This window comes from the organism of the source record quoted next, unplaced genomic scaffold (genome assembly GCF_019419815.1).
Source record: "Pyrus x bretschneideri cultivar Hongxiangsu unplaced genomic scaffold, Pyrus_bretschneideri_v1 Contig17, whole genome shotgun sequence".
NCBI lineage: Eukaryota > Viridiplantae > Streptophyta > Magnoliopsida > Rosales > Rosaceae > Pyrus > Pyrus x bretschneideri.
Window position 1 is genome coordinate 1351832 of NW_025999468.1, and position 14742 is coordinate 1366573.

The following is a 14742-nucleotide window of genomic DNA, read 5'->3' on the forward strand; positions in this document are numbered from 1 at the left end:
AATTGATAGTTGAAGATTTCTTGGGCCACCACCAAATTCTAGCCACATGTGGTCAACAAACTTCCATGAGGGAGAGTCAGTCGGATGATGCAACTTACCATCAACTTTTCTATCTTGAGCATGCCATATCAAATTCTTTGCCGTCTTACTATTATCAGTGTTCTAAAAAACGGCCTAGGCGCTAGGCGGAGGGTGGTCGAGGCGTTTTCTTGCAAAACGGTGGGAAAAAACGAATGGGCTCTAGGTGGCCCTAGGCCCTTTTTTTATTATTTTTTTATTTTTTTTTTGAAATTGAAATTGAGATTGAAAAAAAAAAATCCTACCTTTATTCTAACTTTCTAAGTTCCTGTTCCCTACATGCGCATATGTTTATACCTTGAAATTTTGTTAATTTTATAGAATTGGTGTGTATCAACTTAAATTCCGGGATATTAAGGACAATTACTATATTTCCTTATTTTCCTCCTATTTTGCATTTTATGTGGTTTTAAATTGTGAACTTGTTGTACATATGTCATCCTACAATACTCCTCATTATGATTATATGGCATATATGCTTAGTATGTTTTTAAATTTTGGACTTGTTGGATACTCTTTTTGCATTTTATCGTTCTTTTATTATTTTATCCTTATATTTCATACAAGTATAATTTTTTGTAAGTGTCAATATACACTTATTTACAAGAAATTTATCTAAATTTGCCTAGGCGCTAGGCGTTAGCCCGCTGCCCGACTAGCACCTATCGTTTTTTAGAACCTTGGCTAAACATTCTTTGAAATCTTTTTTTTTAGTATATCGACATTTTTACACTAAGGGGAGGGGGAGTTCGGCTAAGCCACATAATAAACAACCTAATTTGATATCGAATTCGTCATTCATGAGATTCGAACCTAAGACCTCTCACTTCCAAGTGAAGATAAATACCACCAGACCATAGTACTGAGTGGCAACATTCTTTGAAATCTTGGAATAAGGGGAAAATACCATACCTTTGCATGTACCCCTACTAGGCTCCCCAGAACTTCTATTAACCTTCCATCTAGAAAAACCACATGTAGGACATGTGGTTGCATCTAAATGCTTTCCTATATAGGATGCAATCACTGGGGCATGCATGAATTTTTTTCGTACTCAATTCCAAGAGAAAACAATGTTTTTTTTTTTTGCTTCATACACAGTGGGGGGTTATTTCATTCTTCTGTGGGACCAATACTCCTAAAAATTCTTGTAAATTTGCAAATAGTTTATCACTACACCCATTCTTTGCTTTATTTTGTACAATCTGACCAAGGGTATACAGGTTTCTCTGCATCCTCTAACAACTTTTCAAATTGTTCAGGATTTGAAACAAAATGATCATCAGCTGCTTCCACCATCATGATGGTGTTATCTTCAACTATTTCTTCCCGGTTACTCCTTTTCTCATTCTTATAATTTGGAACAGCTTCTCCATGCCAATACCATGTACAATAACTTAGAGCTATACCATTGAAATAGAGATCCTCTTTTATCTCCTTAACCGTCCTTGATTTAATGTTACCACATTTTAGGCACGGACAACGTATATAGTTAAATATTAGTAGCATGAAGCATATCATAATTCAAAAAGTTTTCCACCCCTTTGGAATACATTTGTCATCTTCTATCCATAGACATCCAAGATTTATCCATTCTAAAACAGTTATATTAATTAATATTAGAACAAAACATATAACGAGATTGCATGAAAATAACAACTAATAATATACTCTCAAACCAATCTAAGAAATAAAATTTTCTGATATGTAGTGGTGATATTTAGGGATTATGTATTTTTTTAATTTAACATTGTTGGGTGACAACTTTTGAGCTCAAACACATCAATGAGTGTGTTTTGTGTTGTGATATTTTAACACCTCTCAACTTTAGATTAGGTTACTACTATGTTTAATATTATGTGTATTACTACTATCACGAACCCAATAAACAATACGTAGGTTGATACTCCAACACACATCTATAGTTATAGGAATCGATCCCAACCCCAACCTTGCTTTTATCATTATGCTAATTTGAATATCTACCATGACTATTGTTTGTTTACTTATTTGATTATATAAGACTACTTAGTATGTGTTTTGGATGAGGGACTTTCAAAGTTGTAGGGACTTTAGACTCAATGGTTAAAAATGAGGAAAACGAGCGCTAACAATGAACTACTCAAAGCACTACAAATGAAGCTACAACAAATTTTCTACTTTCGCATGACTCTCGGATGTATTGGTCTAGTCATATTCAAGTCCTCTATCTAAATTTCAAAGCATGATCCTAAGAAATTGGAACCTAAGTTTTATGAACGTCCAATCAAGTGAATTTGGTTTATTCTTTACAAGGGTGATGATTGAATAGAAACCTGTACACATGAGTGAGATTTTGGCCAACTCAAAGTCAAATTCAAGTCACTCTAACTCTCTGAACCATAAGTTAGATTTTGGCCGACTCAAATTCAAAACAGTTTGGCGCGGAGAAAAAAAAATATCTCGGCAACAATCAGTGTATGCTTTCTAATGAAACTAATTATGCAAACAAACAAGTTATCCTTGCTAAGGAAATCACTCACAACTATCAAGCATATCGCTAGCAGATAATTGGTCAAAATAAATACCCCATTTGGATTTTGATTATAAGTACCTTTGCTCTAAAGAGAAAATTATAGGTCCCAATTTGGATTTAGTATATATCATTTAACAATATGCTACATGTTAATACCATTTAGGGAAGGATGAATAATAAAATACCTGATAAGGAAGAGACGACAAGGTTCCAGGAACAAAACAGCAGCAACTTTATATATTTCTTTCCTCTTAGTTATATCAATAATCGGCACAACTTCTTCTGCCTCTCGTCCTGAAAATTTCCAAGTACAAATTATGAAGGAAAACTGTAAGCTATAGTAACCAAGAACTTTATTCTAGTGCGGCAAATTCAAATTGCAGAGGCTATATGTAAGACTACGTGCACCACTTATAATGTAAACAACATTATGAAAGACTAGATTTCACGAAGTCATAGTCCTTTCTGTCTCCTTCAAGTGCAAAATCTAAATTAAGCACAAAAGAAAACTTATAAATTAAGATGCAGATAAACACTCTGGTTCCTTAACTATAACACCACAGATTAATATTTCCGAATATCCTTCCTTTCAATCACAAAAATGTCATTCTTCCGAGTCCTCAAGGATATATTGTCCTAACACAACCTTAGTGGATTAATCAACAGTTTTTCACTTACGACCAAATGAAAGACAACCAGAAGACAAAAAAAAAAAAAGAAAAAAAAAGAAGAAGTTGACAAATCCAACCAATATATGAACCAAATAATTAGGAAAATCAATAAATTTAAGTCGGACCAAATCCACATTAATACGAATTAGGATTGACATTTAAAAGCAACTTTAACATTCAACAAACAACAAATCATTATTCACATAGCATGATTTGAAGATAGAAAATTTAATGAACAAAACCAAGACTGTCTTTGCATTTATAACCAAATCAAATGAACAATCAATCTCAACAACATTTACATACCAACTACTCTGGGGCAATAAGAAGGGAAGCTTGATAATTAAAATTTGCTTCGTCTACCTAGTACCTCCGTGGCTACTGCTCTGCTCCTTTGCGATGAACTACCGATTCCTAAATTTTAAAACTTAGTTGGTTTCGGTAAAAAATTCATTCATACAAACGCAAAAGGTAATAGCGGATAACATTATTGCCATTTACAAAGCAGCAAAAAACAAGGCTAAATTATTTAGTGAAATATCATAATCACTCATTAACGTGTAGCATATAAGATAGGGAAATGCCATAACAGAAACTAACACAACCTCTGGACTCTGAACTATATACAGCCTTAGAAACAATTAAGAGACCGACTACAATTACGTTTAAGAGTATGTGGACCTCATATACCTAGAAGACTTAATTCTTTTATAGCTTCATCCATTCTTTGAACCTAAAATTTTGTTCTCTCTCTGTAAGTTTACCTTAGGATCTATGAATTGAGAGTTCATCAATTGTTTCCCCTCGCATCGAGGGGTAATGGACCACACTGAATTTTGTAACATTTATATCTCAATGATAATTTACGACTTATATGACGGATTACACAAGAATTTACAAGAACTGGGAAAGATATGACCCATTGTACTTCTACTGATTTTAGTGTTGTCGGAAAAACGATTTAGAGAGAAATTAATCAACATTAGTTTTGTTACTGATGATTTTTAATGAAATGAATTTCTTAGCTTTTCGTGTTTTACTCCATCCTTGTTCATGTGCTACTTTTGAACGATATTTCAGTTGGTACGAATAAGGTGCAACCCAAACATGTTTTAATTTACCATATGTTAAGACCGGTTCGAACCTTGACTCGTGTACACAAAAACAGTTGCTATTACTCGAGTACCACAACACAAATCAATATCTTCAACATCCCTCAGCTCTGCACAAGGGCACAATATATAAACTATTGCATGCAAAGATAAAAAATAAAAGCAGAGCTTATGAGGAGTTTTATCAAACACATGGTGTGCTCAGTGTTCTTAAAATCGGCCTAGGCGGCCGTCTAGATGCTGGGTGGTGGCCGGCCATGAGGATTAACTCAAAATCGGACAGGGATTAGGCGGCCACCGAGACGGCCTGGGCAGCCCTTGAGCGGCGCAGGCGGTCCAGGAATTTCAGCTTTGTTATGTTTTCAAGAATGTAGATCACCTTTCTGGGTTTCTTTTGGTTTTCGGTTTGGCAAAGAGGAAAGATGAAGATGGTGACTTACTTTCTCTTCCTTTCACACCACGTGACCACTCTACATACTATTCTTATTTAATTTTTTTTTCTTAGTTTCTCTCCAATCAAATTTGGACACCTAGCATCAAATTACTTGCTCTTTGTACAAAGCCATAGGTTGTCAGTCCTAGCATTGATTTTTCTCATAAAAACTGATGAGGCTGAATGTCATTACCAATAAGTTTTGGTGTAGAGTCCCATCTTTATGCGTCCTAGTGTGCCCTTTCCACATCCACATATTTGACACCTTTATTTCTCTTTAAATTCAACATAAATTAATATGATCTCTAAAAAAATATTTTGCAAATTATTATGAACCACCCATATTGTCATCAGAATTTTCTCTTTATTATAAACCACCCAACCCACTACGTGGGATTTTTACTTTTGTTTTTTAAAAATTAGATATAATCATTCAAAATGTCTTAAGTTATATGGCATATATGCTTAATATGTTTTTAAATTTTGGATTTGTTAGATAATATTTTTTTGTATTTTATCATTCTTTTATTATCTTATTCATGAATTTCATACAAGTATAATTTTTTTGTAAGTGTCAATATGCACTTATTTACAAGATATAAAAAAAATTTACTTAACTCAATCTAGGCCGCCTAGACCCCACTTAGCCGCCTAGACGTTAGGCGCCAGCTCGCTGCTCAATTAGCGCCTAACATTTTTTAGAACCTTGGTTGTGCTATAAACACTAGCTCCCACAAGAACACAAATCTAAAGATTAGGAAAAAAAATGATAAAAATAATAGTTAATCTAATTTAGAATTTATATTAAGGGGTTCACAAAGTTCAAAAAAAAAAAAAAATGATCATGGTAGTGATTAATTTGGCAGTGACTAACCAAATCAAATAAAATAATCAATCTCAACTACAATCTGTAACAACTGCTTTTAGCAAATGCCAATGCAAACTAAAATCTGTCCAGCCACATAGTTTGGATTAATCAATACAACTTCACAAAAGAGATTAATATATAAATTATTTTCTAGAAAACCCATAACCAATCCAACAAACTTACCTTACACAATTAGGTTTTGAGTGAAATTTGGGGAAAACAATCAATCAGGTTGATGAAGACTGTGGGCATCCCAAAGAGAGAGAGAGAGAAAGAGAGGGAGAGATAGAAAGAGAGTGAGTGTTCGTGATGAAGAATGTTTTAGGAATTTGCAGCATAAGTCTTCTGCCTTGAGGAGAAAGAGAGCGTTGATCTTTCATTATCTACGTATCTGGGAGTTGGCTGGGTAGTGGAGTGAAGGAGACGTGAGGGTTTAGCAAGTTTTGAGGAATTCGCGGGATCTTCCGCTCTCCTTTTTTTATAAATCATTCATGTAGCTTTTTTTTTTTTTTTTTTTTTTTTTTTAAGCTTTTATTTATTTATTTATTTTATGCAAGAAAATTCATTAAAGTACTACACCTCTAGTACAACCATTTTCAATACAATCAAAATTAAAGGCAGAAAGAGCAACATCAGGTAAGCAGGAATCCTAATAATGAGGATTCGAGATGGAGAGACCAAGGTGAGCTAAAGCATCCACAGCAAAGTTTGCCTCCCTGAAAATGTGTTTTCGGTCAACAGGACTAAAAGACTGAGCCAGGATACGAATACCATTGATTATAGAGCTAACTCTCCAAGGAATCCCCTAGTGACCTTGCACAGCTTCAATGATGAGTTTAGAGTCCCCCTCCACCATCACTTTGGTGAAACTCTTGATCCTAGCACATTGGAGCCCTTTTCGCAAAACCATCGCTTCTGCTACCAAAATAGTGGCGCCATCAAGGTTAAGAGCCCTCGCCCCAATCACTTGTGAATTACTGTTACGGAGCACAAAGGCAGCAGCAACACAGTTGTTCGAAACTAAACCATCAAAATTGAGTTTAATCACATCAGGTCGGTCAGGAGGATGCCATTTAATAAAGGAAGAGATAGGTAAAGCCTCATTGGAGCCACACTTCCCATTAGCCTCGAAAAAAGCCGAACCAACATTATCGGCAAACCAACACTATCGGTGATAGAAACACAACGAACCGGGATCGAGGGCACACTTCTGAACACCAAGTTATTTCTTTATATCCAAATTTTCCAACAGTTCAGAATTACTTTACTAAGATAAAAAAGGTCGTCTTTGTCATTAGAACTTAAGGATTCCATCCAATCAAAAAAAATTATCATTAGTACTTATGATACCATTATTAAAACTACCAAAAGTTAAGCTCCAAACTTTAGTAGCAAAAATACAATTACAAAAAAGATGACACTAATCTTCGACTATATTACATAACGGACATAACTTATCAATGTTTTTAACAAAACGACTTAAGCGTTTTTTTGGTTTGCAATCTTTCTTGAATCAGAAGCCAAGCGAACATTTTAACCTTAGGAGGAATAGTTAGCTTCCACAATTTCTTTAACAAAGTAAGGCGATTACTAGAGTGATTTTTCCAATTTTGTAGCCAAGTAGCAGACTTAATGGAAAAGCTCCCATTATTGGTTAAGCCCCCAAAATTAATTTGTCCTTCGGCTCCTGTAAAGGGAGAGGAATGCAGCAAATTTTTCTAATGATGTCATCATCAACTACATTAGCTAATTTAATGCTATCCCAACTATTATGAACTATAAATTGCTTACTTTAAGATTCCAATCAATATTATTCCCATCATTCACGGGAATTAAATGAAAAAGGGGGTAAGGAAAAACCCAATGATGGGTGCAGAAGAGTATGACTTCACCATTACCCACAATCCCTCTCACTCCCTCATGAATGATGTTTCTATTAGAAAGAATGCTTTTCCAAGCAAGTGAGTAGTTTTGTTTAATCTTCGAATTTAAAAAATCGGACTTACGTAAGTATTTACTTCTGACCATTTCAGCCCACCAATTTTCTTCGTTGGTTAAAACTTTTCAACCTGATTTGGCTAAACAAGCATTGTTAAAATGATCAATTTGTTTGATTCCTAAACCACCCTGATTCTTTGGAGCACAAACCTTCTTCTAGGTCATTGGTTTGAGTTTAGTATTTCTCCCCCAAAAGAAATCTCTGCATTCTTTATCAATTTTAGTTGTTACCCTGTTGGGGCACTTAAAACAAGACATTACATGATTCGGCATCCCGGTGAGATTAGAACTAATAAGGGTTAGTCTCCTGGCCTTGGAAAGGTTCACCCGTTTAATTAATTCTATCTCATTAACCGTATCCTTCCAAAAAACTATATTATGGATCCTTTTTTTTTTTTTTTTTTAAAAAGCTGCGTCTTTGATTTACTATAATAACGTTTTTCATAAGAGTGAATTGTAGCAGTAATCCCTTAACTTTAACTCCTTTAATTAAAAATTCATTATCATTAGTTCATCAACTCATCAAAACGTGCAGCTATGGTCCCTCAATTAAAAATTCATTACCATTGACCCCTCAACTTTAACCCAATTGAAGAAATGGTCCCTTAACTTTAACTCAATTGTAGCAATGGTCCCTCAACTCTAACTCAATTGTAGCAATGGTCCTTTCAATATAACTCATTTTGACAAAATTTTGACGAAGTTGACGAAAATGACTATAGCTACACGTTTTGATGAGTTGATGGACCTTAATTGTAGCACTGGTCCTTCCAGGACCAATGGTAATGGATTTTTAGTTGAGGGACCATTACTCCAATTTGATTAAACTTAAGGGACTATTGCTACAATTTACTCTTTTAATAAAAGTATGTCATTAAAAAATTAAAAAAATGTCATTAAAGCCCTATTTTGTACTAGTAATTCTACGGATATGGTGCTACATTTTATTGCTTCACATATAACAAATATAAAGTGGTACATCTTATAAAGAAAAAAAAAATCACTTTTATCTATTTTACCCTCTTTTTTTTTTTTTTTTTTTTTTTTTTTTGACATTGTAAGAACCAAAATGAAGAGCAGAGAAAAATATAGAAACGCAGGGTTTCCATTTGTGACAAACCGCATTTATAACAGATGATGTGTTGCATATAATGGATGGTTGAAAAAGCAAGTTTGCATGGTTACCATTTGTGCCTCATTCAAAGTATGAACACAAAAATCTTATTAAGTCACCAAATTTAATGGATATCGTATTAGATTTTGTGTACCATCTTTTTTCTTCGATCCAGTAAATTTTTTTCCTTCTAGGTGCTACATATTATTGCTTCACAGATAACAAATAGCGTAAAGAGAAAGGAAAAAAAAAAAAAAAACCAGTTCAAGCTCTTTACAATCATTTTTCTTTTTTATGGAAAATTTATAAAACTCTAGATCCGATATAACTCATTCTTATCTTTTACGAACAACCTTCACGTCTGGGCCAATGAACTGAAGTTGACTGGAGAAAGCATATTTTTATGTACAAGAACTTTGTTACAAATGTAAAAAAAAAGAACAATTAGAAGACAAATTTCACATGCATGCATATTTAAGGAAAAGTTACGGGGGCAATGGCGTGGCAAAAGACTCTGAGTGCTTGCAGTTACAAAATCTGGCCATTTTAATTGATTTCAAATTTAAAATAAAAGGAGGGTGTGAAGAAACTCGTGTGGTTCACTTTCGTCCTTTGGCCTTGAGCGGCACTTTTATTAAGTCCACTGAAACCAAGGTTACACTTGTACACGCATGCAAACACCCGGATTGGCCAACGTTTTTTACTCAATGTCTTGCTTTGTACTACCACACAAAGTTTCAAAGTTAACTTTGTGCTTTTTACTCATTTAGCTAGGGGAATTATAAAAAGGTAATGCTACGGAAATTAAATTTTTTAAATTAAATTAACAAACTAAATGATGTGGTTGTAGATGATTGAATTATTAACTAATGTTGATTAATTAATGTACTTATTTCTTATTAGTGACACATCATTTGGTTTAAAAATTTGATCTTTTAATTACTCATTATAAAAATCACTAAAGAAATTATATATATATATATATATATTATATCCAACGGAAATTGTTATTGGCACTCCAAAAATCTATTTTACATCTCAAACTTTCTATAATTGGAAAGAAAAATACACTTATGAGGAGTGTAGAATGAGATTTTTGAAGTGCCAATAACACTTCCCTATCCAAATTCAAATAATTAAGCATGATAATGAATTATATGAGACTAAGTATGCATCGTGATAGAACAACGGCAAAAGTTTCAAGCTCCTCCAGGACCATTACACTAATAAACCCCCCAAACCACACCCATACACATAATGTGATGTAAAAGAGAATTTCCCTTATATGGTTATTAAATAACATTGTGGAAAATATGTGCTTATGCATCAATTAATTAATCCCATTGGAATTTATGTTATGTGAATTGACAAATGAGACTTTCCATACAAAACTCAAGTATAGTAATGAATTGTGGATGAGGTTGAAGAAATAAAATGTTAATCGACACGCGTAAGTATCGAAAGTACATGATCAATGTGACATACTGATGGGTCAAAGAAATATACGTTTATGGACATGCATAAGTATTGGAAGTGAATCAATCATTTGAACTGATAGTTACGTACACGTTTCAAAAAGAGTAGCACTATTTCCACTTTGTTTATATAGTACTCCATATTCCCGACAAATTTTACATGTAGTGTATATATAAGCAGTATAAAGCGCGCGAAATGCACCATTTTGAAAATAAAAATTTATGCACAAATAGTCATATATCAAAACACTTTTATCTTATTTAATCCAAAAAAAAAGTGTGCTCTTTGTAACAATTTTAGTGTCATAAAGATAAGTCTTCCACTAATTACCAGATTAGAAAATGAAAATATGTCACACTTAATTTTATTTTCTGAGTTCGGAAAATGTTAAAAAAAAAAAAAAAAGTAACCAGCAAACCTCCTTTATTTTTGTGACACATATTGGTTTGTTTGGCTATAAATAAGCTACAGCTCTCACCCATCTGAGGATACAAACAACTAATGAATTTTATCTTGTGATTGTCTTCCCGTTTAACAACTAGCTAGAGGTATTCACTTTCCCTTTCACTCAATCAGTCACCATCCGCATCCTTCTCCCCTTTCTCCTATAGCTAGAAGGTTACTGCATGCCCTAGGCCAGAGAACGTACCACCCGTACATCTATTTTATTTTTGTGTAATTTTGTTTGAATTTTTTATGTCAAATTTCACATTTTTAGATATACATCACAAAGTTGAAATGACCATATATTGATAGATTGTTCATTTTATCATGCAGAAATCTTTGGAGTGTGAAGCCATATTCCAAGGTAATTCACAAGAATCTCATACAAAATTAAACAAAATAAGAACTACCAGTTGAAATTTGTATTACCATTTGAGTTGGTTTTGATTTGGTTTCTTTGCACGATGGATTCAATCTATTTGATTTTTTGGATTCTCTTTTATGTAAAGTTCTTGTTATCCATTTCAAGGATTTCAGATAGCAGGTGGTGCTACATGTACGATGTTATCCAAAAGTAAAGTTTATGAAAACGAGAGAGAGAGAGAGAGAGAGAGAGAATTGTTTCTCTGCCCCCAAACAGTCACATAGCCACTGATTTTTTTTTTTTTTTTTTTTTTTGTCAAAATCTTGTCACTTTTTGCATTCTGAAAATCGGGAAAATCAAACATAATTTTTGGTCACTCTTTGAATTGACTATTTAATTTCTAGGTTTTTTACTGTTTGATGTGTATTTTGCATGAGTTGTGATTCAATTAGAAAATGATTTTTGAAAGATGTTATTAAATTATGAGACATATCACATATAATCGTTCTTATTTGATTTGGTTTCTTTTCTTTTCGAAAGTATTTTCTTTGGTAATATCGATTTAAATGGCTGGCCTTTGCCTCCATCTGAGCAATGTCAAAGTATCCCTTCTGTCAAAAAGTGTACCAGGTCTATTTCATGGGCCCGTCTCCAGTTTAAATACATTTTTCACTAAAAGAAAAGAATTTAAAAAATAAAATAAAACTTCTCCGGCAACCTATAATCTTTCTTTTCTTTTGTTCTATGCTTTTGTTTTTCGTTAGAAGGACTTGCTGGGTATTAATGCACCATCATATGACGTCACATGTTAATAATATACGAATATGTATTAACTTTTTTTTACATGTTTTTGTGTTATGAGCATTGATTAGTATTTTTCCACATATTCTTGTGTTATTGATCCAGAAAGTTACTGTTACAGTGATGAATCCGTACCATACAAATTGTTCTATCATGAGTGGGATGAGCTCGGTCAAACAATATCCTTCCTCAAAAATACTCACCTCTTTGACAAGAAAAAAAACGCTCACCTTTCATTAATTATTTTTGTATTTAGAGGAGTTATATTTTTATCATCTTATACGTAGGGTGTATTTTTCTCCCCACCTTCAAGTGGTAATAATGCTTACCATTCTACTTATTATGAGGTTAAATTTTGAGATTTGTGTCTATTTACTACACAGATCTCGAAATTTAAATTCATTCAACGATAATAAATAAAGTAGTGAGCATCACCATCACTTGAATGTGGTGAGCAAAATATCCCTATATATTGTAAATTGAGACGAATTGGTTTGGTTTTAAAAATTTTGTAATTTTAGTTGTTCGATGGGTTTTTTCTTTTTAATTTTTCCTATAAAAAACAATAGTTTTTTTAGTGAACATAATTAATGGCATAAATGCCATGTAATTATGAACTGATCACTTGTCTTTACTACCAAATCCCATATATATTATACAAAAATGTATTTATTTCTCAAAGTATTCGGTTTTGGTTCTGTCGATTAATTTTATCAATACTTTTGTGTTGGTTTTTATATGGTAATATAGGAATAATATGGTTATTTATACATGTAGTATGGCTAAACACCACTTACTTCATATAACAAGAAATATATGCTTCTTTTTTACCCCAGAAAGAAAAAAGTTAATTTATGCTTTTTTAATGAAAGAAACTTTATGCTTGCTTATGTCAATTTACACTAGATTAATCAAATAACTTGCATGGAATAATCATCTTTTTAAGGCATAAAGATGATCAGTTAGGCTATGTTTGGGTAAAGGAATTATAATATTTTCTATCCAATTTTTGGAGACCATTCTTTATTAACTTAGTCTTAAACTCCAGGACTTGAAAATCCCCATCCAAACATAGCTTTAATCTATATAACATCACTTATGAAAGTTTTGCTTTGTCCAAGTGAGATTTGGATTCACGTACGGGAGTGTCTCACTTAGAACAACAAAAATATAATGTTGAAAATCATTTTAATGAATAATTCTCTTTAGTGTAATTAACCAGATTTTGGCCTCTACGTAAACACACATGCAATATTTGTAGTATCAATTCAACCAAAATTTAAAAAAAAAACAAAAATAAAAATATAGTTTGTAGTATGATCTTATACTATAAAGCTGACTTCTTGTTTCAAACTGTGATCAGATGGAAGGTGGTCAGTCGTCTGGCATTGGAAGTGATCCATTCGAGCATCAATTCAGCTTGGAGAACAATACTGCGGTGAAACACTTATTTTCTTTTCATTTTTTGTTAAATTTCTAACACTTTCTGTTTCACTAGTTTAGTTAACCAGTTTACGAGATATGATATTTGGCACGAGTAAATAATCAATGTTACATAAACAAACAGTAAATATGATACAAATAGGTTTATATTTCTAATTATTTTACGACGTAATGTTTTGATGTAGCAGGAAGATGTTGTTGACTTGGGATCATCAACCGATAGCCCTCTGCCTGTGGATCCGACAAGGTCGGCAGAAAGCCTTACAGAGGCAGAATTCAACTTTTTTAGCAACCCTTCCCACGAGCAAGCTGCAAACTTGGCACCAAATGGGATTTCATTTTCTAATCTATTTGCTGAGGCAATGGGGAGTGACCCTCAAATAATGGTATATTTTGTTACTCATTTGAATTATGTCTTCAATTAAGTACGAACGAACCAGAATACTGTGTTTGGAATTCATTTTTACGTGGTGGATCTCACGTGATAGTGTAGATCTCACGTGAGTAGTGTTAAAGTTCAACGCATTGCGTTTAACGAATCTAAAAATTGTTCTAACGAAATAAAGTTTTACAACCTAAGTGGAGATAGCTCTAGTCTAGTAAAGGAACAAAATTATGATGATTGCATAATTATATAGACTTTGGTTATTAGAAAATGGTTTTGGATTTAATTGTCTTTTACAAACAGAAGGCGTAGATATGACATACTCCAAACCCTAATTAACCAATTTGGGACATTGGGAATATAATGTTGTACTAACCATTGAGAATATTACAAGCTTAATTATGTGCATTAGTAGTATAAGCATTGTTAATCAAATTTGAATGGGAGCAATAACATTTATTTTCTTTCTTTTTCATTGATGTTTTTTAGGCTCAACTTAATCTAGAAGACTCACTCCCTCCGATTTCTGATGCTCCGAACTTGTTGTTGCCGCCATTGCCGGAAGTAACCTTCAGTCATCTACTTCCAAGAGCATGCCAACCCTATCCTCCACACATGGTAAGACAGTAATTTGCCAGATAATATGATACGTTTCGTCAAACTAATCAATTTTAACCCATATTTGTGTGGATTCGCGTTTGAATGCGTGACTTGGACTAATAATCTAGTAACATAACATGTCGAACTCTGATAATTATAAAGCATCTCTCAACCTCATTTTCGAGTTTGTGTGACTGCACATTGTAATAGTATAAACCTTCAGAAGAAGATATATTTTAGCATCACCCTAACTATGAAGAAGGTTGTGATGTTTTTAGGGTTATGCTAATTTGATGTTTGATGATGATTTTTTATTTTACTTTTTGATTTATTATTTTTTTTCATTTTTCACATAGGAGGAGCAAGAGTTCGGATCATCAGCTGGAAATAACTGGTACAGTCTGAATCCAGCAAATTCAACTCAAAACCTCATGCCTGGA

At 33.2% G+C, this 14742-nt stretch overlaps 1 long non-coding RNA gene across 1 annotated transcript; it reads right to left on the bottom strand.

The window, feature by feature from the left end:
• Positions 1–691: 691 nt before the first annotated feature.
• LOC125476100 lies at positions 692–4987 on the bottom strand. Its single transcript, XR_007257435.1, has 3 exons — positions 4756–4987; positions 3571–3678; positions 692–2887 (listed from the first exon to the last, which is right to left on the bottom strand). It is a non-coding gene; the product is annotated as an uncharacterized LOC125476100 (long non-coding RNA).
• Positions 4988–14742: the final 9755 nt, after the last annotated feature.